Source organism: Hypomesus nipponensis, chromosome 20 (genome assembly GCF_054491055.1).
Source record: "Hypomesus nipponensis isolate SF chromosome 20, ASM5449105v1, whole genome shotgun sequence".
Taxonomy (NCBI): Eukaryota; Metazoa; Chordata; class Actinopteri; order Osmeriformes; family Osmeridae; genus Hypomesus; species Hypomesus nipponensis.
The window spans coordinates 2,444,629-2,470,159 of NC_140380.1; the positions used below are offsets into that span (position 1 = coordinate 2,444,629).

General features: G+C 40.5%; 2 long non-coding RNA genes across 2 annotated transcripts; both read left to right on the forward strand.

Moving 5' to 3' along the window:
- The first annotated feature begins 547 nt into the window (after positions 1-547).
- LOC146245130 (uncharacterized) lies at positions 548-2,521 on the forward strand. Its single transcript, XR_014734569.1, has 2 exons — positions 548-864; positions 1,593-2,521. It is a non-coding gene; the product is annotated as an uncharacterized LOC146245130 (long non-coding RNA).
- A 4,157-nt stretch (positions 2,522-6,678) lies between these two features.
- Positions 6,679-9,315, forward strand: LOC146245131 (uncharacterized). The gene is made up of 2 exons (XR_014734567.1): positions 6,679-7,639; positions 8,380-9,315. It is a non-coding gene; the product is annotated as an uncharacterized LOC146245131 (long non-coding RNA).
- Positions 9,316-25,531: the final 16,216 nt, after the last annotated feature.

Genomic DNA, 25,531 nt, shown 5'->3' on the forward strand with positions numbered 1-25,531 from the left:
GCCACAATTTTCACTCTTCATGCTTCATTTTTGGATCAATAGATAGCTAATTATGTGTTGGTCGTAGACAGTTGTCTGTGGAATCCAACAGACTTACACATTTTTTCAGAGCCCCACGAAAGCGAGACAAAGTCCAACTCTCGCCCCATAGAGACCAACGCAAATCTAGTGACACATTTCTCAGACAAAGCACAAGGACTACGATTTCTAAACTGCCAGTAGAGTCGTATTTCTGTCCGCACAGACATATAAAGGACATCTCTGGTTTCGGCAGAGTCTTGGGTCTCGGAAAATATCCTCATTTTTTTGATTGGACTTATAGTTTTGCGTCTAGGTTAACTTGTTTGAGGTGTGGATGCTAGGTAAACGTATATTATTCTCTCTGCCAAGCTTGTTAGCAATCATAGCTGCACCATCACCGTGGCAACCAAACAAACACGTTAGAGACCAATGTAAAATCTAGGGACACATTTCTCAGAAAAAGCACAAGGAAGACGATTTCTAAACTGCCAGTAAAGTCGTATTTCTGACCACACAGACATATAAAGGACATCTCTGGTTTCGGCAGAGTCTTGGGTCTCGGAAAATATCCTCATTTTTTTGATTGGACTTATAGTTTTGCGTCTAGGTTAACTTGTTTGAGGTGTGGATGCTAGGTAAATGTATATTATTCTGTCTGCCCAGCTTGTTAGCAATCCTAGCTGCACCATCACCGTGGCAACAAAACAAACACGTTTTTGAAACTGCTGGTAGAGTCCTATTTCTGACCGCACAGACATATAAAGGATATCTATGGTATGGTGTAAGATCACCGCAAGAGTTGGATTTACTGCTTCATTTTGAAAACTGAGTCGATCATACGAGGTAAGACAAGTTTCTTTACATGTGTTATCAATATTGTCAACATTGTTCAAATTAAAAGTCAAATGTTTTAGTTACGAAGCATTTATTTGTAGAACTAGGACTGGAGTGACGTGAGCAAAAAGAAGAACGATTTAGCTAATTTTGGGAAACCTGGATAACAAACATTAGCTAGGACCACCATGTACACTTTAAGCTAAATATTTATAACTTTTTGGGCAATTTAGCCGATTGTGGAATATAGTAAAACCTTGATAGTTACGCGGAGGAGTAACTATGCTGCTAGTTAGTTTTTCGACTTCACCCAATCGGTGCTTGTTGACAGGCAAGCAGCAAATCTCTTCTTATATCAACTTTTTTGTGTGTGTGAAGTAAATAGTTACTAGCAATACTATGTCATATTTTAGCTAAAGATCAATAACTTTTTGGGCCAATGTTGTTGCTTCCGTACATTTGCCTGAGGTTGGGATAGGTAGGTTCAGAACTGCCTGGAAACTGGTGTGCTACTGCAGTTGGATAAGTTTAGCTTGTTGATTTTCTCATGTCATGAAACATCCTTCTATATTTTTGCAGATAGCTATACCCATCCATCATACAGACGTGATTTTAGGATGTTTGTATCTTACTATTCGCAAGGAAGGTGTGAAAGGGCTGTCCACAGTTCAACGTTATGGTTTATCGGATTTGGGAAGAACACACTGCAGGCTACTAATTTTTTTTTTCTGTTGTAGAGGTGAAGGAAGACTATCCCTGCAAGAGGAGGAGGCAGCTGACTGTTGATTACCACACAGGAGGAGGACCTACTGAACCAGGAACTGCTGGAGGAAGACCAGGACGAGGAGGAGATGGAAAAATGAGATTGAACCTGATACCCAGCCAGGAACATCATCTGGGTATGTATCAATGTATATTATTTGTTTCTGTTTCCCATAAGACTAATACTCATAATAATCGGATTATTATGCTAAAACCTGTAGTCCCTCCTTTGTCGTCACTTCACACAACCCATATTCCCTAGAATGGAAAAAATCCTGTAACACAGTGGTTCTCAAATCGGTCCTCAGGTACCACCTGTCCTGCATATGAGATGTTTTCCTGCTCCAACACACCTGATGAAATAAATGGGTCGTTATCTAGCTCTGTAGAAGCCTGGTAACAAACATGCATTTGAATCAGGTGTGTTGGAGCAGGGAAACATCTAAAACATGCAGAACAGGTGGTATTTGAGGACAGATTTGAGAACCACTGCCTGGCTATGCTATGGCTATGATCGTAAAAATAGGACTGAAAATAAAACAAATGTAGTTTCTTGCGCGCCGAAATGTAATGGCAAACGACTTTGCTTGCTTTGCAATAGGAACTGTTTTCCGTTTTGGCAGTCATCTGAGTGTGACCAGTATCGCGACAAGGCGTAGATGAAAAAGGATGTGTTTATTGGTGTTGTCTTCCCCCTGCCTCTTTATCTCCCTGTCTTCTCCCTCTCCTTTCTCAACAGGGATTGCAGTTGAGTTTATGCATTTATATATCTTCTGCTTTGCAGTTATTTATTAAAAAAAATATTTACAGTAGAAAGTTTGTTGTTTTGCTGAGATATCATTCCCCTCACAGTTTAATGTTCAAAACAAATAAAGTGTGTGTTTTATTGAACACATAAAATGCATATTTCAGTGGTGGTGTCCGTTATTTTCAGATGCAATTTATTGAATGCAAAGGTATTTGAGAAGTGGTGATGTGAAATGAATCTTGACATTCTAAATGCTTTAGCCTGTTTTCTCATTCATCACTAGAATGGTCATAACTTTTAAACAATACATTTATATCTGTCTGCTATTCTATATTAACCACACAATTATGTAAGTGTCATACACTCAGGCAGCGGCGAAGCCGCCAAACGAGACGCAAGAGCCTATCTCAGCAACCATTTGTGCGATTGTCACCAAACTTGGGTTCCATCGTTCCCACGAGGAGCAGAGGAGGCCTGTGGTGTTATACCAGAAAAAAACACTTTGAACACTCAGTACTTTGGAACGCAAACAGATATTTCAACCAAACTAGGTGTGTTGCATGAGTGCAACAGGTTATTGTGACTTAATTGTTGTGCAAGTGCTATGGAGGCCATGTCCTGCTCTGGACTGCTTGGCCCCTCCATTGCTGCTTGCAGCTATATTTATTTGTAATTCTTGTACCATGGGAGTCAATGGCAGCCCCTAGACCCCATCGACAACTTTTTGTGAAATTTGGCACACTCATTAAGGACAGTTTCTTCTATACCTACACCAAGTTTCATGTCTCCCATTAGACCACTCTAGCGCCACCAATGGGTCAAAGTTGGACTTGTGTTTACACACGCAACTTTTGAACCGTATGACTCATTTTCAAAAATGAGGTACCATTGGATTCCCTGGATCAAGCCGAGTTCAACGCACACCATGGCGTTAATTTCCGGTTATATAGATTTCCCGCCATTTCCGGTTTTATCAAAAACCTTTGAAAGCCTACTCCTCCTACAATTTTTGTCATATCTTCTTCAAAATCACCAGAGATGATCTTCAGACCAAGCCTCACAAAAGTTATCAAAGGAATTTTGATCCTCATAACCGTCTGTCCGGTACAGCCAATCAAATTCATCAGAAAAGCCGCCAAACAGGATGTGAAGTCATGTCTCAGCAAATCTTTGAGATATCAACACTAAACTTGGTAGATCGGAGGAAGACACTACAACATGTTACCATGTGCAAAGGCAAATTCATATCTCAAAAAATGATTGATATAAAGCAAATTGAACTTATCGCTAACGCTAAAATAATGCTTTACACATCAGCCAGTCAAAAACTGATACTCTGATTCAATCACAAGTTCATATGAAGACTCTTGAGAATGTTCATAACACAAATCTGTGAAAAAGTTGACTGTAAGATGAAAGGTCGATTTTTGGTGAATATTTGAAACATGCTTGCTTGGCTAATTTCTAGGCAAATTTCCAATGAATGTCTCCCCTGCTCCTCCCCGCGCGTGCTCCAAAATCTCACACTCACTCAGCCTTCCCTTGACACACCAAGACGCACACGCAACATTTCAGGAGAGTGTGGGCTGACCAAGCCCCCACTCATTCCTTGGTCTTTAGCAAAGGCCCATGTGGCTCTTGATGGTATTGCATTTCCGATTTTGTATGCAATGGTAAAAAGGTCTCAAATCCTGAAACATTGATAGTGTAGGCCGAGAAACACTTTAACAAAAGCCCATGTGGATCTTGTTGGTATTGCATTTCCGATTTTGCATGCAATGGTAAAAAGTTATACAAATTCTGAAACATTGATAGTATAGACCAAGAGTAACTACCACACCACAAATGGCCCACTATTACCCATAGGTCTTCCCTTGACACACGCGCGGGCTTGGCAAGACGCACACGCAACATTTCAGGAGAGTGTGGGCTTACCAAGCCCCCACTCATTCCTTGGTCTTTTGCAAAGGCCTGGTGGATCTTGATGGTATTGCATTTCAGATTTTGTTTGCCATGGTAAAAAGTTCTCCAAATCCTGAAACATTGATAGTAAAGGCCAACAGTAACAACAACACTTTAACAAAAGCCCATGTGGATCTTGTTGGTATTGCATTTCCGATTTTGTATGCAATGGTAAAAAGTTAAAAACATCCTGAAACATTGATAGTATAGGCCAAGAGTAACTACCACACCACAAATGGCCCACCATTACCAATAGGTGTCGCTACAGGCCACGCCCTAAAGCACAAAGCACTTCACTTCTTGTGAAGATTAAAGCGCTTCACTTCTTGGCTTGAAATAAAGGCCCTTGTGGATCTTGATGTTATTGCATTTCAGATTTGGTATCCCATTGGAAATTCTGCAGCATTGATTTTTCTATACAGTTACAATTTGTCAAGAAAATACATTTTTCAATGGTTCGCAATGCTTTACACGTAAGCCAGTCAAATAAGTTCATATGAAGACTCTTGAGAATGTTTAGTACACAAATCTGAGAAAAAGTTGACTCAAACATGAAAGGTCGATTTTTGGTGAATCTTTGAAACATGCATGCTTGGCTAATTTCTAGGGAAATTTACAATGAAATGTGTCCCCTGCTCCTCCCCGCGTATGCTCCAAATTCTCACACACTCATTCTTCCCTTGACACGCGCGGGCTTGGCAAGACACACACGCAACATATCAGGACTGTGTGGGCTGACCAAGCCCCCACTCATTCCTTGAATATCAGCATAGGCCCTTGAGGACCTTGGTGTCATTGCATTTCCTACTTTGTATGCAATAGTAAAAAGGTCTCCAAATCCTGACACATTGACAGTACAGGCCAAGAGTAACTACCACACTTTACCCAAAGCCCATGTGGATCCTGTTGGTATTGCATTTCCGATTTTATATGCAATGGTAAAAAGTTTTTAAAATCCTGAAACATTAATAGTATAGGCCAAGAGTAACTACCACACCACAAATGTCCCACCATTACCCATAGGTGGCGCTACAGGCCACGCCTTAATGCATAAAGATACAAGGCTTTCTGGAATGGATAAGCTCACCAAGCCCCCTTCCTTCACTTACTGGCTTGAAATAAAGGCCCTTGTGGATCTTGATGGTATTGCATTTCAGATTTGGTATGCCATTGGTAATTCTGCAGCATACATTTTTCTATACAGTTACAATTTGTCAAAAATAAACATTTTTCAATGGTTCGCAGTGTTTGGAGGAATCCGCCATTACTGCTTGCAGTTATATTTAGGGGCCAAGCAGCGAAGCTGCGAGGCACCTATTGTAATTGGTAGTATTATTATTATTATTATTATTATTATTATTATTCTTAAGACTGGGTGTCTATGGCAGGCCCTAGAAGCGCTTGGTCGAAAGTTGTGAAATTTGGCACACTCATTAGGGACAGTCCCCTGGTCCAAGTCACAAAGTTTCATGTCCCATACTTTGGCACTCTAGCGCCACCAACGGGTCAAAGTTGGAGTTGTGTTTACACACGCAACTTTTGAACCGTATGTCCCATTTTCAAAAATGAGGTACCATTGGATTCCCTGGATCAAGCCGAGTGCAATGCACACCATGGCGTCAATTTCCGGTTATATAGATTTTCCGCTATTTCCGGTTTTATCAAAAACCTTTAAAAGCCTACTCCTCCTACAAATTTTGTCAAATCTTCTTCAAAATTACCAGATATGATCTTCAGACCAAGCCTCACAAAAGTTATCGAAGGATATTTGATTTTCAAAACCGTTTGTCCGGTACAGCCAATCAAATTCTGCAGAAAAGCCGCCAAACAGGAAGTGAAGCCATATCTCAGCAGTTCTTTGAAGCAGTGACACCAAAGTTGGTACGCCTACTCGGAACTTTATTCTAAGGATGTTCTCCAAAAATGGTGTCATGTGACTAAAAGGGGGCGTGGCCGGAAGCATAAACGTGTTTTGGCTAATAACTGTTGAAGTGTTTACCTTAATAAAGTAATTTTTTGTCTCTTGATGTCTTGTGAGATATCAAGCCTGGCCATTGATAACTTTTCATAATAACCGAATTGACGCGGCCGCCATTTTGGATTTCATGGAAAATATCAATATTCATCATATTTTTAACATGGTTTTTTTTTCTCAAATCCTCTCAATCCTCTTAAACTTCTTCAACGTTCTTCTTCCTCAATCTTTCAGCTACAGCCACCATTTAAACTTTAAAATGTTGACAAAACCCTAAACAATTTTTTCTGTAATTCAGCCTTTTGATATATTTTCAACTTTTTTTAATATCACTGATTATGTTTCATTAGTTTTTCAAACCGTTTCTGAGATTTACATGGGTGTCTATGTGAGAGTCTAGAGTGCTGACTGAAACGCTTAGAGTGGAGGGGAGCTTCGAAATCAGTTTCAAAAAGTATTTCTAGTTTGCCAGCATTGCCACAATTTTCACTCTTCATGCTTCATTTTTGGATCAATAGATAGCTAATTATGTGTTGGTCGTAGACAGTTGTCTGTGGAATCCAACAGACTTACACATTTTTTCAGAGCCCCACAAAAGCGAGACAAAGTCCAACTCTCGCCCCATAGAGACCAATGCAAATCTAGTGACACATTTCTCAGACAAAGCACAAGGATGACGATTTCTAAACTGCCAGTAGAGTCGTATTTCTGTCCGCACAGACATATAAAGGACATCTCTGGTTTCGGCAGAGTCTTGGGTCTCGGAAAATATCCTCATTTTTTTGATTGGACTTATAGTTTTGCGTCTAGGTTAACTTGTTTGAGGTGTGGATGCTAGGTAAACGTATATTATTCTCTCTGCCAAGCTTGTTAGCAATCATAGCTGCACCATCACCGTGGCAACCAAACAAACACGTTAGAGACCAATGCAAATCTAGTGACACATTTCTCAGACAAAGCACAAGGATGACGATTTCTAAACTGCCAGTAGAGTCGTATTTCTGTCCGCACAGACATATAAAGGACATCTCTGGTTTCGGCAGAGTCTTGGGTCTCGGAAAATATCCTCATTTTTTTGATTGGACTTATAGTTTTGCGTCTAGGTTAACTTGTTTGAGGTGTGGATGCTAGGTAAATGTATATTATTCTGTCTGCCCAGCTTGTTAGCAATCCTAGCTGCACAATCACCGTGGCAACCAAACAAACACGTTTTTGAAACTGCTGGTAGAGTCCTATTTCTGACCGCACAGACATATAGGATATCTATGGTATGGTATAAGATTACCGCAAGAGCTGGATTTACTGCTTCATTTTGAAAACTAAGTCGATCATACGAGGTAAGACAAGTTTCTTCACATGTGTTATCAATATTGTCAACATTGTTCAAATTAAAAGTCAAACGTTTTTAGTTACGAAGCATTTATTTGTAGAACTACAGTAGGACTGGAGTGACGTGAGCAAAAAGAAAAACAATTTAGCTAATTTTGGGAAACCTGGATAATAAACATTAGCTAGGACCACCATGTACACTTTAAGCTAAATATTTATACCTTTTTGGGGCAATTTAGTCGATTGTGGAATATAGTAAAACCTTGGTAGTTACGCGGAGGAGTAACTACGCTGCTAGTTAGTTTTTCGACGTCACCCAATCGGTGCTTGTTGACAGGCAAGCAGCAAATCTCTTCTTATATCAACTTTTTGTGTGTGTGTGTGAAGTAAATAGTTACTAGCAATACTATGTCATATTTTAGCTAAACATCAGTAACGTTTTGGGCCAATGTTGTTGCTTCCGTACATTTGCCTTAGGTTGGGATAGGTAGGTTCAGAACTGCCTGGAAACTGGTGTGCTACTGTAGTTGGATAAGTTTAGCTTGTTGATTTTCTCATGTCATGAAACATCCTTCTATATTTTTGCAGATAGCTATACCCATCCATCATACAGACATGATTTTAGGATGTTTGTATCTTACTATTCGCAAGGAAGGTGTGAAAGGGCTGTCCACAGTTCAACATTATGGTTTATCGGATTTGGGAAGAACACACTGCAGGCTACCAATTTGATTTTTTTCTGTTGTAGAGGTGAAGGAAGACTATCGCTGCAAGAGGAGGAGGCAGCTGACTGTTGATTACCAGCACACAGGAGGAGGATCTACTGAACCAGGAACTGCTGGAGGAAGACCAGGACGAGATGGAAAAATGAGATTGAACCTGATACCCAGCCAGGAACATCATCTGGGTATGTATCAATGTATATTATTTGTTTCTGTTTCCCATAAGACTAATACTCATAATAATCAGATTATTATGCTAAAACCTGTAGTCCCTCCTTTGTCGTCACTTCACACAACCCATATTCCCTAGAATGGAAAACATCCTGTAACACAGTGGTTCTCAAACCGGTCCTCAGGTACCACCTGTCCTGCATATGAGATGTTTTCCTGCTCCAACACACCTGATTCAAATAAATGGGTCGTTATCTAGCTCTGTAGAAGCCTGGTAACAAACATGCATTTGAATCAGGTGTGTTGGAGCAGGGAAACATCTAAAACATGCAGAACAGGTGGTATTTGAGGACAGGTTTGAGAACCACTGCCTGGCTATGCTAATCGTAAAAATAGGACTGAAAATAAAACAAAAGTAGTTTCTTGCGCGCCGAAATGTAATGGCAAACGACTTTGCTTGCTTTGCAATAGGAACTGTTTTCAGTTTTGGCAGTCATCTGAGTGTGACCAGTATCGCGACAAGGCGTAGATGAAAAAGGATGTGTTTATTGGTGTTGTCTTCCCCCTGCCTCTTTATCTCCCTGTCTTCTCCCTCTCTTCTCTCAACAGGGATTGCAGTTGAGTTTATGCATTTAAATATATCTTCTGCTTCGCAGTTATTTATAAAAAAAATGATTTACAGTAGATAGTTTGAAAGTTTGTTGTTGTATGTTTTGCTGAGATATCATTCCCCTCACAGTTTAATGTTCAAAACAAATAAAGTGTGTGTTTTATTGAACACATAAAATGCATATTTCAGTGGTGGTGTCCGTTATTTTCAGATGCAATTTATTGTATGCAAAGGTATTTGAGAAGTGGTCATGTGAAATGAATCTTGACATTCTAAATGCTTTAGCCTGTTTTCTCATTTATCACTAGAATGGTCATAACTTTTAAACAATACATTTATATCTGTCTGCTATTCTATATTGCCCACACAATTATGTAAGTGTCATACACTCAGGCAGCGGCGAAGCCGCCAAACGAGACGCAAGAGCCTATCTCAGCAACCATTCGTGCGATTGTCACCAAACTTGGGTTCCATCGTTCCCACGAGGAGCAGAGGAGGCCTGCAGTGTTATACCAGAAAAATAACTTTGAACTCTCAGTACTCTTGAACGCAAACATATATTTCAACCAAACTTGGTGTGTTGCATGAGTGCAACAGGTTATTGTGACTTAATTGTTGCGCAAGTGCTATGGAGGCCATGTCCTGCTCTGGACTGCTTGGCCCCTCCATTGCTGCTTGCAGCTATATTTAGGATTCCTCCGTAAGGAGGAAACCTATTGTTATTGGTGGTTTTATTATTTGTAATTCTTGTACCATGGGAGTCAATGGCAGCCCCTAGACCCCATCGACAACTTTTTGTGAAATTTGGCACACTCATTAAGGACAGTTTCTTCTATACCTACACCAAGTTTCATGTCTCCCATTAGACCACTCTAGCGCCACCAATGGGTCAAAGTTGGACTTGTGTTTACACACGCAACTTTTGAACCGTATGACTCATTTTCAAAAATGAGGTACCATTGGATTCCCTGGATCAAGCCGAGTTCAACGCACACCATGGCGTTAATTTCCGGTTATATAGATTTCCCGCCATTTCCGGTTTTATCAAAAACCTTTGAAAGCCTACTCCTCCTACAATTTTTGTCATATCTTCTTCAAAATCACCAGAGATGATCTTCAGACCAAGCCTCACAAAAGTTATCAAAGGAATTTTGATCCTCATAACCGTCTGTCCGGTACAGCCAATCAAATTCATCAGAAAAGCCGCCAAACAGGATGTGAAGTCATGTCTCAGCAAATCTTTGAGATATCAACACTAAACTTGGTAGATCGGAGGAAGACACTACAACATGTTACCATGTGCAAAGGCAAATTCATATCTCAAAAAATGATTGATATAAAGCAAATTGAACTTATCGCTAACGCTAAAATTATGCTTTACACATCAGCCATTCAAAAACTGATACTCTGATTCAATCACAAGTTCATATGAAAACTCTTGAGAATGTTCATAACACAAATCTGTGAAAAAGTTGACTGTAAGATGAAAGGTCGATTTTTGGTGAATATTTGAAACATGCTTGCTTGGCTAATTTCTAGGCAAATTTCCAATGAATGTCTCCCTTGCTCCTCCCCGCGCGTGCTCCAAAATCTCACACACACTCAGCCTTCCCTTGACACACGCGCGGCCAAGACGCACACGCAACATTTCAGGAGAGTGTGGGCTGACCAAGCCCCCACTCATTCCTTGGTCTTTAGCAAAGGCCCATGTGGCTCTTGATGGTATTGCATTTCCGATTTTGTATGCAATGGTAAAAAGGTCTCAAATCCTGAAACATTGATAGTGTAGGCCGAGAAACACTTTAACAAAAGCCCATGTGGATCTTGTTGGTATTGCATTTCCGATTTTGTATGCAATGGTAAAAAGTTATAAAAATCCTGAAACATTGATAGTATAGACCAAGAGTAACTACCACACCACAAATGGCCCACCATTACCCATAGGTGGCGCTACAGGCCACGCCAAAAAGCACAAATATACAAGGCTTTCTGGAATGGATAGGCTCACCAAGCCCCCTCCCTTCACTTATTGGCTTGAAAAAAAGGCCCATGTGGCTCTTGATGGTATTGCATTTCCGATTTTGTATGCAATGGTAAAAAGGTCTCAAAATCCTGAAACATAGATAGTATAGGCAAAGAAACACTTTAACAAAAAGCCCATGTGGATCTTGTTGGTATTGCTTTTCCGATTTTGTATACAATGGTAAAAAGTTATAAAAATCCTGAAACATTGATAGTATAGACCAAGAGTAACTACCACACCACAAATGGCCCACTATTACCCATAGGTCTTCCCTTGACACACGCGCGGGCTTGGCAAGACGCACACGCAACATTTCAGGAGAGTGTTCCTTGGTCTTTTGCAAAGGCCATGTGGATCTTGATGGTATTGCATTTCAGATTTTGTTTGCCATGGTAAAAAGTTCTCCAAATCCTGAAACATTGATAGTAAAGGCCAAGAGTAACAACAACACTTTAACAAAAGCCCATGTGGATCTTGTTGGTATTGCATTTCCGATTTTGTATGCAATGGTAAAAAGTTAAAAACATCCTGAAACATTGATAGTATAGGCCAAGAGTAACTACCACACCACAAATGGCCCACCATTACCAATAGGTGTCGCTACAGGCCACGCCCTAAAGCTCAAAGCACTTCACTTCTTGTGAAGATTAAAGCGCTTCACTTCTTGGCTTGAAATAAAGGCCCTTGTGGATCTTGATGTTATTGCATTTCAGATTTGGTATCCCATTGGAAATTCTGCAGCATTGATTTTTCTATACAGTTACAATTTGTCAAGAATATACATTTTTCAATGGTTCGCAATGCTTTACACGTAAGCCAGTCAAACAAGTTCATATGAAGACTCTTGAGAATGTTTAGTACACAAATCTGAGAAAAAGTTGACTCTAAGATGAAAGGTCGATTTTTGGTGAATCTTTGAAACATGCATGCTTGGCTAATTTCTAGGGAAATTTACAATGAAATGTGTCCCCTGCTCCTCCCCGCGCATGCTCCAAATTCTCAGACACTCATTCTTCCCTTGACACGCGCGGGCTTGGCAAGACACACACGCAACATATCAGGACTGTGTGGGCTGACCAAGCCCCCACTCATTCCTTGAATATCAGCATAGGCCCTTGAGGACCTTGGTGTCATTGCATTTCCTACTTTGTATGCAATAGTAAAAAGGTCTCCAAATCCTGACACATTGACAGTACAGGCCAAAAGTAACTACCACACTTTACCCAAAGCCCATGTGGATCCTGTTGGTATTGCATTTCCGATTTTATATGCAATGGTAAAAAGTTTTTAAAATCCTGAAACATTAATAGTATAGGCCAAGAGTAACTACCACACCACAAATGGCCCACCATTACCCATAGGTGGCGCTACAGGCCACGCCTTAATGCATAAAGATACAAGGCTTTCTGGAATGGATAAGCTCACCAAGCCCCCTTCCTTCACTTACTGGCTTGAAATAAAGGCCCTTGTGGATCTTGATGGTATTGCATTTCAGATTTGGTATGCCATTGGTAATTCTGCAGCATACATTTTTCTATACAGTTACAATTTGTCAAAAATAAACATTTTTCAATGGTTCGCAGTGTTTGGAGGAATCCGCCATTACTGCTTGCAGTTATATTTAGGATTCCTCCGTAAGGAGGAAACCTATTGTTATTGGTGGTTTTATTATTAGGATTCCTCCGTAAGGAGGAAACCTATTGTTATTGGTGGTTTTATTATTTGTAATTCTTGTACCATGGGAGTCAATGGCAGCCCCTAGACCCCATCGACAACTTTTTGTGAAATTTGGCACACTCATTAAGGACAGTTTCTTCTATACCTACACCAAGTTTCATGTCTCCCATTAGACCACTCTAGCGCCACCAATGGGTCAAAGTTGGACTTGTGTTTACACACGCAACTTTTGAACCGTATGACTCATTTTCAAAAATGAGGTACCATTGGATTCCCTGGATCAAGCCGAGTTCAACGCACACCATGGCGTTAATTTCCGGTTATATAGATTTCCCGCCATTTCCGGTTTTATCAAACACCTTTGAAAGCCTACTCCTCCTACAATTTTTGTCATATCTTCTTCAAAATCACCAGAGATGATCTTCAGACCAAGCCTCACAAAAGTTATCAAAGGAATTTTGATCCTCATAACCGTCTGTCCGGTACAGCCAATCAAATTCATCAGAAAAGCCGCCAAACAGGATGTGAAGTCATGTCTCAGCAAATCTTTGAGATATCAACACTAAACTTGGTAGATCGGAGGAAGACACTACAACATGTTACCATGTGCAAAGGCAAATTCATATCTCAAAAAATGATTGATATAAAGCAAATTGAACTTATCGCTAACGCTAAAATTATGCTTTACACATCAGCCATTCAAAAACTGATACTCTGATTCAATCACAAGTTCATATGAAAACTCTTGAGAATGTTCATAACACAAATCTGTGAAAAAGTTGACTGTAAGATGAAAGGTCGATTTTTGGTGAATATTTGAAACATGCTTGCTTGGCTAATTTCTAGGCAAATTTCCAATGAATGTCTCCCTTGCTCCTCCCCGCGCGTGCTCCAAAATCTCACACACACTCAGCCTTCCCTTGACACACGCGCGGCCAAGACGCACACGCAACATTTCAGGAGAGTGTGGGCTGACCAAGCCCCCACTCATTCCTTGGTCTTTAGCAAAGGCCCATGTGGCTCTTGATGGTATTGCATTTCCGATTTTGTATGCAATGGTAAAAAGGTCTCAAATCCTGAAACATTGATAGTGTAGGCCGAGAAACACTTTAACAAAAGCCCATGTGGATCTTGTTGGTATTGCATTTCCGATTTTGTATGCAATGGTAAAAAGTTATAAAAATCCTGAAACATTGATAGTATAGACCAAGAGTAACTACCACACCACAAATGGCCCACCATTACCCATAGGTGGCGCTACAGGCCACGCCAAAAAGCACAAATATACAAGGCTTTCTGGAATGGATAGGCTCACCAAGCCCCCTCCCTTCACTTATTGGCTTGAAAAAAAGGCCCATGTGGCTCTTGATGGTATTGCATTTCCGATTTTGTATGCAATGGTAAAAAGGTCTCAAAATCCTGAAACATAGATAGTATAGGCAAAGAAACACTTTAACAAAAAGCCCATGTGGATCTTGTTGGTATTGCTTTTCCGATTTTGTATACAATGGTAAAAAGTTATAAAAATCCTGAAACATTGATAGTATAGACCAAGAGTAACTACCACACCACAAATGGCCCACTATTACCCATAGGTCTTCCCTTGACACACGCGCGGGCTTGGCAAGACGCACACGCAACATTTCAGGAGAGTGTTCCTTGGTCTTTTGCAAAGGCCATGTGGATCTTGATGGTATTGCATTTCAGATTTTGTTTGCCATGGTAAAAAGTTCTCCAAATCCTGAAACATTGACAGTAAAGGCCAAGAGTAACAACAACACTTTAACAAAAGCCCATGTGGATCTTGTTGGTATTGCATTTCCGATTTTGTATGCAATGGTAAAAAGTTAAAAACATCCTGAAACATTGATAGTATAGGCCAAGAGTAACTACCACACCACAAATGGCCCACCATTACCAATAGGTGTCGCTACAGGCCACGCCCTAAAGCACAAAGCACTTCACTTCTTGTGAAGATTAAAGCGCTTCACTTCTTGGCTTGAAATAAAGGCCCTTGTGGATCTTGATGTTATTGCATTTCAGATTTGGTATCCCATTGGAAATTCTGCAGCATTGATTTTTCTATACAGTTACAATTTGTCAAGAATATACATTTTTCAATGGTTCGCAATGCTTTACACGTAAGCCAGTCAAACAAGTTCATATGAAGACTCTTGAGAATGTTTAGTACACAAATCTGAGAAAAAGTTGACTCTAAGATGAAAGGTCGATTTTTGGTGAATCTTTGAAACATGCATGCTTGGCTAATTTCTAGGGAAATTTACAATGAAATGTGTCCCCTGCTCCTCCCCGCGCATGCTCCAAATTCTCAGACACTCATTCTTCCCTTGACACGCGCGGGCTTGGCAAGACACACACGCAACATATCAGGACTGTGTGGGCTGACCAAGCCCCCACTCATTCCTTGAATATCAGCATAGGCCCTTGAGGACCTTGGTGTCATTGCATTTCCTACTTTGTATGCAATAGTAAAAAGGTCTCCAAATCCTGACACATTGACAGTACAGGCCAAAAGTAACTACCACACTTTACCCAAAGCCCATGTGGATCCTGTTGGTATTGCATTTCCGATTTTATATGCAATGGTAAAAAGTTTTTAAAATCCTGAAACATTAATAGTATAGGCCAAGAGTAACTACCACACCACAAATGGCCCACCATTACCCATAGGTGGCGCTACAGGCCACGCCTTAATGCATAAAGATACAAGGCTTTCTGGAATGGATAAGCTCACCAAGCCCCCTTCCTTCACTTACTGGCTTGAAATAAAGGCCCTTGTGGATCTTGATGGTATTGCATTTCAGATTTGGTATGCCATTGGTAATTCTGCAGCATACATTTTTCTATACAGTTACAATTTGTCAAAAATAAACATTTTTCAATGGTTCGCAGTGTTTGGAGGAATCCGCCATTACTGCTTGCAGTTATATTTAGGATTCCTCCGTAAGGAGGAAACCTATTGTTATTGGTGGTTTTATTATTAGGATTCCTCCGTAAGGAGGAAACCTATTGTTATTGGTGGTTTTATTATTTGTAATTCTTGTACCATGGGAGTCAATGGCAGCCCCTAGACCCCATCGACAACTTTTTGTGAAATTTGGCACACTCATTAAGGACAGTTTCTTCTATACCTACACCAAGTTTCATGTCTCCCATTAGACCACTCTAGCGCCACCAATGGGTCAAAGTTGGACTTGTGTTTACACACGCAACTTTTGAACCGTATGACTCATTTTCAAAAATGAGGTACCATTGGATTCCCTGGATCAAGCCGAGTTCAACGCACACCATGGCGTTAATTTCCGGTTATATAGATTTCCCGCCATTTCCGGTTTTATCAAACACCTTTGAAAGCCTACTCCTCCTACAATTTTTGTCATATCTTCTTCAAAATCACCAGAGATGATCTTCAGACCAAGCCTCACAAAAGTTATCAAAGGAATTTTGATCCTCATAACCGTCTGTCCGGTACAGCCAATCAAATTCATCAGAAAAGCCGCCAAACAGGATGTGAAGTCATGTCTCAGCAAATCTTTGAGATATCAACACTAAACTTGGTAGATCGGAGGAAGACACTACAACATGTTACCATGTGCAAAGGCAAATTCATATCTCAAAAAATGATTGATATAAAGCAAATTGAACTTATCGCTAACGCTAAAATTATGCTTTACACATCAGCCATTCAAAAACTGATACTCTGATTCAATCACAAGTTCATATGAAAACTCTTGAGAATGTTCATAACACAAATCTGTGAAAAAGTTGACTGTAAGATGAAAGGTCGATTTTTGGTGAATATTTGAAACATGCTTGCTTGGCTAATTTCTAGGCAAATTTCCAATGAATGTCTCCCTTGCTCCTCCCCGCGCGTGCTCCAAAATCTCACACACACTCAGCCTTCCCTTGACACACGCGCGGCCAAGACGCACACGCAACATTTCAGGAGAGTGTGGGCTGACCAAGCCCCCACTCATTCCTTGGTCTTTAGCAAAGGCCCATGTGGCTCTTGATGGTATTGCATTTCCGATTTTGTATGCAATGGTAAAAAGGTCTCAAATCCTGAAACATTGATAGTGTAGGCCGAGAAACACTTTAACAAAAGCCCATGTGGATCTTGTTGGTATTGCATTTCCGATTTTGTATGCAATGGTAAAAAGTTATAAAAATCCTGAAACATTGATAGTATAGACCAAGAGTAACTACCACACCACAAATGGCCCACCATTACCCATAGGTGGCGCTACAGGCCACGCCAAAAAGCACAAATATACAAGGCTTTCTGGAATGGATAGGCTCACCAAGCCCCCTCCCTTCACTTATTGGCTTGAAAAAAAGGCCCATGTGGCTCTTGATGGTATTGCATTTCCGATTTTGTATGCAATGGTAAAAAGGTCTCAAAATCCTGAAACATAGATAGTATAGGCAAAGAAACACTTTAACAAAAAGCCCATGTGGATCTTGTTGGTATTGCTTTTCCGATTTTGTATACAATGGTAAAAAGTTATAAAAATCCTGAAACATTGATAGTATAGACCAAGAGTAACTACCACACCACAAATGGCCCACTATTACCCATAGGTCTTCCCTTGACACACGCGCGGGCTTGGCAAGACGCACACGCAACATTTCAGGAGAGTGTTCCTTGGTCTTTTGCAAAGGCCATGTGGATCTTGATGGTATTGCATTTCAGATTTTGTTTGCCATGGTAAAAAGTTCTCCAAATCCTGAAACATTGATAGTAAAGGCCAAGAGTAACAACAACACTTTAACAAAAGCCCATGTGGATCTTGTTGGTATTGCATTTCCGATTTTGTATGCAATGGTAAAAAGTTAAAAACATCCTGAAACATTGATAGTATAGGCCAAGAGTAACTACCACACCACAAATGGCCCACCATTACCAATAGGTGTCGCTACAGGCCACGCCCTAAAGCACAAAGCACTTCACTTCTTGTGAAGATTAAAGCGCTTCACTTCTTGGCTTGAAATAAAGGCCCTTGTGGATCTTGATGTTATTGCATTTCAGATTTGGTATCCCATTGGAAATTCTGCAGCATTGATTTTTCTATACAGTTACAATTTGTCAAGAATATACATTTTTCAATGGTTCGCAATGCTTTACACGTAAGCCAGTCAAACAAGTTCATATGAAGACTCTTGAGAATGTTTAGTACACAAATCTGAGAAAAAGTTGACTCTAAGATGAAAGGTCGATTTTTGGTGAATCTTTGAAACATGCATGCTTGGCTAATTTCTAGGGAAATTTACAATGAAATGTGTCCCCTGCTCCTCCCCGCGCATGCTCCAAATTCTCAGACACTCATTCTTCCCTTGACACGCGCGGGCTTGGCAAGACACACACGCAACATATCAGGACTGTGTGGGCTGACCAAGCCCCCACTCATTCCTTGAATATCAGCATAGGCCCTTGAGGACCTTGGTGTCATTGCATTTCCTACTTTGTATGCAATAGTAAAAAGGTCTCCAAATCCTGACACATTGACAGTACAGGCCAAGAGTAACTACCACACTTTACCCAAAGCCCATGTGGATCCTGTTGGTATTGCATTTCCGATTTTATATGCAATGGTAAAAAGTTTTTAAAATCCTGAAACATTAATAGTATAGGCCAAGAGTAACTACCACACCACAAATGGCCCACCATTACCCATAGGTGGCGCTACAGGCCACGCCTTAATGCATGAAGATACAAGGCTTTCTGGAATGGATAAGCTCACCAAGCCCCCTTCCTTGTTTGGAGGAATCCACCATTACTGCTTGCAGTTATATTTTGTAATTCTTGTACCATGGGAGTCAATGGCAGCCCCTAGACCCCATCGACAACTTTTTGTGAAATTTGGCACACTCATTAAGGACAGTTTCTTCTATACCTACACCAAGTTTCATGTCTCCCATTAGACCACTCTAGCGCCACCAATGGGTCAAAGTTGGACTTGTGTTTACACACGCAACTTTTGAACCGTATGACTCATTTTCAAAAATGAGGTACCATTGGATTCCCTGGATCAAGCCGAGTTCAACGCACACCATGGCGTTAATTTCCGGTTATATAGATTTCCCGCCATTTCCGGTTTTATCAAAAACCTTTGAAAGCCTACTCCTCCTACAATTTTTGTCATATATTCTTCAAAATCACCAGAGATGATCTTCAAACCAAGCCTCACAAAAGTTATCAAAGGAATTTTGATCCTCATAACCGTCTGTCCGGTACAGCCAATCAAATTCATCAGAAAAGCCGCCAAACAGGATGTGAAGTCATGTCTCAGCAAATCTTTGAGATATCAACACTAAACTTGGTAGATCGGAGGAAGACACTACAACATATTACCATGTGCAAAGGCAAATTCATATCTCTAAAAATGATTGATATAAATCAAATTGAACTTATCGCTAACGCTAAAATAATGCTTTGCACATCAGCCAGTCAAAAACTGATACTCTGATTCAATCACAAGTTCATATGAAGACTCTTGAGAATGTTCATAACACAAATCTGTGAAAAAGTTGACTGTAAGATGAAAGGTCGATTTTTGGTGAATATTTGAAACATGCTTGCTTGGCTAATTTCTAGGCAAATTTCCAATGAATGTCTCCCCTGCTCCTCCCCGCGCGTGCTCCAAAATCTCACACACACTCAGCCTTCCGTTGACACACGCGCGGCCAAGACGCACACGCAACATTTCAGGAGAGTGTGGGCTGACCAAGCCCCCACTCATTCCTTGGTCTTTAGCAAAGGCCCATGTGGCTCTTGATGGTATTGCATTTCCGATTTTGTATGCAATGGTAAAAAGGTCTCAAATCCTGAAACATTGATAGTGTAGGCCGAGAAACACTTTAACAAAAGCCCATGTGGATCTTGTTGGTATTGCATTTCCGATTTTGTATGCAATGGTAAAAAGTTATAAAAATCCTGAAACATTGATAGTATAGACCAAGAGTAACTACCACACCACAAATGGCCCACCATTACCCATAGGTGGCGCTACAGGCCACGCCAAAAAGCACAAATATACAAGGCTTTCTGGAATGGATAGGCTCACCAAGCCCCCTCCCTTCACTTATTGGCTTGAAAAAAAGGCCCATGTGGCTCTTGATGGTATTGCATTTCCGATTTTGTATGCAATGGTAAAAAGGTCTCAAAATCCTGAAACATAGATAGTATAGGCAAAGAAACACTTTAACAAAAAGCCCATGTGGATCTTGTTGGTATTGCTTTTCCGATTTTGTATACAATGGTAAAAAGTTATAAAAATCCTGAAACATTGATAGTATAGACCAAGAGTAACTACCACACCACAAATGGCCCACTATTACCCATAGGTCTTCCCTTGACACACGCGCGGGCTTGGCAAGACGCACACGCAACATTTCAGGAGAGTGTGGGCTTACCAAGCCCCCACTCATTCCTTGGTCTTTTGCAAAGGCCTTGTGGATCTTGATGGTATTGCATTTTAGATTTTGTTTGCCATGGTAAAAAGTTCTCCAAATCCTGAAACATTGATAGTAAAGGCCAACAGTAACAACAACACTTTAACAAAAGCCCATGTGGATATTGTTGGTATATTTTTCCGATTTTGTATGCAATGGTAAAAAGTTAAAAACATCCTGAAACATTGATAGTATAGGCCAAGAGTAACTACCACACCACAAATGGCCCACCATTACCAATAGGTGTCGCTACAGGCCACGCCTTAAAGCACAAAGCACTTCACTTCTTGTGAAGATTAAAGCACTTCACTTCTTGGCTTGAAATAAAGACCCTTGTGGATCTTGATGTTATTGCATTTCAGATTTGGTATCCCATTGGAAATTCTGCAGCATTGATTTTTCTATACAGTTACAATTTGTCAAGAATATACATTTTTCAATGGTTCGCAATGCTTTACATGTAAGCCAGTCAAACAAGTTCATATGAAGACTCTTGAGAATGTTTAGTACACAAATCTGAGAAAAAGTTGACTCTAAGATGAAAGGTCGATTTTTGGTGAATCTTTGAAACATGCATGCTTGGCTAATTTCTAGGGAAATTTACAATGAAATGTGTCCCCTGCTCCTCCCCGCGCATGCTCCAAATTCCCACACACTCATTCTTCCCTTGACACGCGCGGGCATGGCAAGACATACACGCAACATATCAGGACTGTGTGGGCTGACCAAGCCCCAACTCATTCCTTGAATATCAGCATAGGCCCTTGAGGACCTTGGTGTCATTGCATTTCCTGCTTTGTATGCAATAGTAAAAAGGTCTCCAAATCCTGACACATTGACAGTACAGGCCAAGAGTAACTACCACACTTTACCCAAAGCCCATGTGGATCCTGTTGGTATTGCATTTTCGATTTTATATGCAGTGGTAAAAAGTTTTTAAAATCCTGAAACATTAATAGTATAGGCCAAGAGTAACTACCACACCACAAATGGCCCACCATTACCCATAGGTGGCGCTACAGGCCACGCCTTAATGCATAAAGATACAAGGCTTTCTGGAATGGATAAGCTCACCAAGCCCCCTTCCTTCACTTACTGGCTTGAAATAAAGGCCCTTGTGGATCTTGATGGTATTGCATTTCAGATTTGGTATGCCATTGGTAATTCTGCAGCATACATTCTTCTATACAGTTACAATTTGTCAAGAATAAACATTGTTCAATGGTTTGCAGTGTTTGGAGGAATCCGCCATTACTGCTTGCAGTTATATTTAGGATTCCTCCGTAAGGAGGAAACCTATTGTTATTGGTGGTTTTATTATTTGTAATTCTTGTACCATGGGAGTCAATGGCAGCCCCTAGACCCCATCGACAACTTTTTGTGAAATTTGGCACACTCATTAAGGACAGTTTCTTCTATACCTACACCAAGTTTCATGTCTCCCATTAGACCACTCTAGCGCCACCAATGGGTCAAAGTTGGACTTGTGTTTACACACGCAACTTTTGAACCGTATGACTCATTTTCAAAAATGAGGTACCATTGGATTCCCTGGATCAAGCCGAGTTCAACGCACACCATGGCGTTAATTTCCGGTTATATAGATTTCCCGCCATTTCCGGTTTTATCAAAAACCTTTGAAAGCCTACTCCTCCTACAATTTTTGTCATATATTCTTCAAAATCACCAGAGATGATCTTCAAACCAAGCCTCACAAAAGTTATCAAAGGAATTTTGATCCTCATAACCGTCTGTCCGGTACAGCCAATCAAATTCATCAGAAAAGCCGCCAAACAGGATGTGAAGTCATGTCTCAGCAAATCTTTGAGATATCAACACTAAACTTGGTAGATCGGAGGAAGACACTACAACATATTACCATGTGCAAAGGCAAATTCATATCTCTAAAAATGATTGATATAAATCAAATTGAACTTATCGCTAACGCTAAAATAATGCTTTGCACATCAGCCAGTCAAAAACTGATACTCTGATTCAATCACAAGTTCATATGAAGACTCTTGAGAATGTTCATAACACAAATCTGTGAAAAAGTTGACTGTAAGATGAAAGGTCGATTTTTGGTGAATATTTGAAACATGCTTGCTTGGCTAATTTCTAGGCAAATTTCCAATGAATGTCTCCCCTGCTCCTCCCCGCGCGTGCTCCAAAATCTCACACACACTCAGCCTTCCCTTGACACACGCGCGGCCAAGACGCACACGCAACATTTCAGGAGAGTGTGGGCTGACCAAGCCCCCACTCATTCCTTGGTCTTTAGCAAAGGCCCATGTGGCTCTTGATGGTATTGCATTTCCGATTTTGTATGCAATGGTAAAAAGGTCTCAAATCCTGAAACATTGATAGTGTAGGCCGAGAAACACTTTAACAAAAGCCCATGTGGATCTTGTTGGTATTGCATTTCCGATTTTGTATGCAATGGTAAAAAGTTATAAAAATCCTGAAACATTGATAGGATAGACCAAGAGTAACTACCACACCACAAATGGCCCACCATTACCCATAGGTGGCGCTACAGGCCACGCCCAAAAGCACAAAGATACAAGGCTTTCTGGAATGGATAGGCTCAACAAGCCCCCTCCCTTCACTTATTGGCTTGAAAAAAAGGCCCATGTGGATCTTGATGGTATTGCATTTCCGATTTTGTATGCAATGGTAAAAAGGTCTCAAAATCCTGAAACATAGATAGTATAGGCAAAGAAACACTTTAACAAAAAGCCCATGTGGATCTTGTTGGTATTGCTTTTCCGATTTTGTATACAATGGTAAAAAGTTATAAAAATCCTGAAACATTGATAGTATAGACCAAGAGTAACAAGAGTGGATCAAGCCGAGTTCAACGCACCCTATGACGTCAATTTCCGGTTATATAGATTTTCCGCTATTTCCGGTTTTATCAAAAACCTTTGAAAGCCTACTCCTCCTACAATTTTTGTCAAAACTTCTTCAAAATGACCAGAGATGATCTTCAGACCAAGCCTCACAAAAGTTATCGATTAGAATTGTGATCCTCACAACCGTTTGTCCGGTACAGCCAATCAAATTCAGCAGAAAAGCAGCCAAACAGGAAGTGAAGTCATATCTCAGCAAATCTTCAAGATATCATCACCAAACTTGTTATGATGACTCGGAACCCTCTTCTGAGGATATCTACACAATTTGGTGTCATGTGATCACTGGGCGTGGCCGCAGGAAGTAAAAATGTGTTTTGGCCAATAACTATTGATTTGTTTGCCTTTATTGAGTGATTCCTTTGTCTCATGATATCTTGGGACATCCCGTGTGTGACTCATAATAATTTGTGATAATAGCCGAATTTATGCGGCCGCCATTTTGAATTAAATGAAAAACGTTTTTTCTGTACTCCTCCTACACATGTTGTCAAATCTTCACCAAATTTAGCAGAGATTATCTTCAGACCAAGCCTCACAAAAGCTAACACATGGTTTTCTGATTTTCGAAACCGTTTTTCCGGTACAGGCAATCAAAATGTGCCGTTAAGCCAGCAAACAGGAAGTTGGGTTGTATCTCAGCAAATCTTTGATGGATTCACACCAAACTTGCTGCGTGTACTTGTTACCCTCTTCTGAGGATGTCTAAAATGTTTTCTGGGTTATTTGACTGCTTGGCCACCTCATTGCTGCTTGCAGCTATATTTGGAATTGGTCAGATTTGGTATCCCCTTGGTAAGTCAGCAGCATTGATTTTTCTATACAGTTACAATTTGTCAAGAATAAAAAAAATTCAATGGTTCACAATGTTTGGAGGAATCCGCCATTACTGCTTGCAGTTATATTTAGGATTCCTCCGTAAGGAGGAAACCTATTGTTATTGGTGGTTTTATTATTTGTAATTCTTGTACCATGGGAGTAAATGGCAGCCCCTAGACCCCATCGACAACTTTTTGTGAAATTTGGCACACTCATTAAGGACAGTTTCTTCTATACCTACACCAAGTTTCATGTCTCCCATTAGACCACTCTAGCGCCACCAATGGGTCAAAGTTGGACTTGTGTTTACACACGCAACTTTTGAACCGTATGACTCATTTTCAAAAATGAGGTACCATTGGATTCCCTGGATCAAGCCGAGTTCAACGCACACCATGGCGTTAATTTCCGGTTATATAGATTTCCCGCCATTTCCGGTTTTATCAAAAACCTTTGAAAGCCTACTCCTCCTACAATTTTTGTCATATCTTCTTCAAAATCACCAGAGATGATCTTCAGACCAAGCCTCACAAAAGTTATCAAAGGAATTTTGATCCTCATAACCGTCTGTCCGGTACAGCCAATCAAATTCATCAGAAAAGCCGCAAAACAGGATGTGAAGTCATGTCTCAGCAAATCTTTGAGATATCAACACTAAACTTGGTAGATCGGAGGAAGACACTACAACATGTTACCATGTGCAAAGGCAAATTCATATCTCAAAAAATGATTGATATAAAGCAAATTGAACTTATCGCTAACGCTAAAATTATGCTTTACACATCAGCCAGTCAAAAACTGATACTCTGATTCAATCACAAGTTCATATGAAGACTCTTGAGAATGTTCATAACACAAATCTGTGAAAAAGTTGACTGTAAGATGAAAGGTCTATTTCTGGTGAATATTTGAAACATGCATGCTTGGCTAATTTCTAGGCAAATTTCCAATGAATGTCTCCCCTGCTCCTCCCCGCGCGTGCTCCAAAATCTCACACACACTCAGCCTTCCCTTGACACACGCGCGGCCAAGACGCACACGCAACATTTCAGGAGAGTGTGGGCTGACCAAGCCCCCACTCATTCCTTGGTCTTTAGCAAAGGCCCATGTGGCTCTTGATGGTATTGCATTTCCGATTTTGTATGCAATGGTAAAAAGGTCTCAAATCCTGAAACATTGATAGTGTAGGCCGAGAAACACTTTAACAAAAGCCCATGTGGATCTTGTTGGTATTGCATTTCCGATTTTGTATGCAATGGTAAAAAGTTATAAAAATCCTGAAACATTGATAGTATAGACCAAGAGTAACTACCACACCACAAATGGCCCACCATTACCCATAGGTGGCGCTACAGGCCACGCCAAAAAGCACAAATATACAAGGCTTTCTGGAATGGATAGGCTCACCAAGCCCCCTCCCTTCACTTATTGGCTTGAAAAAAAGGCCCATGTGGCTCTTGATGGTATTGCATTTCCGATTTTGTATGCAATGG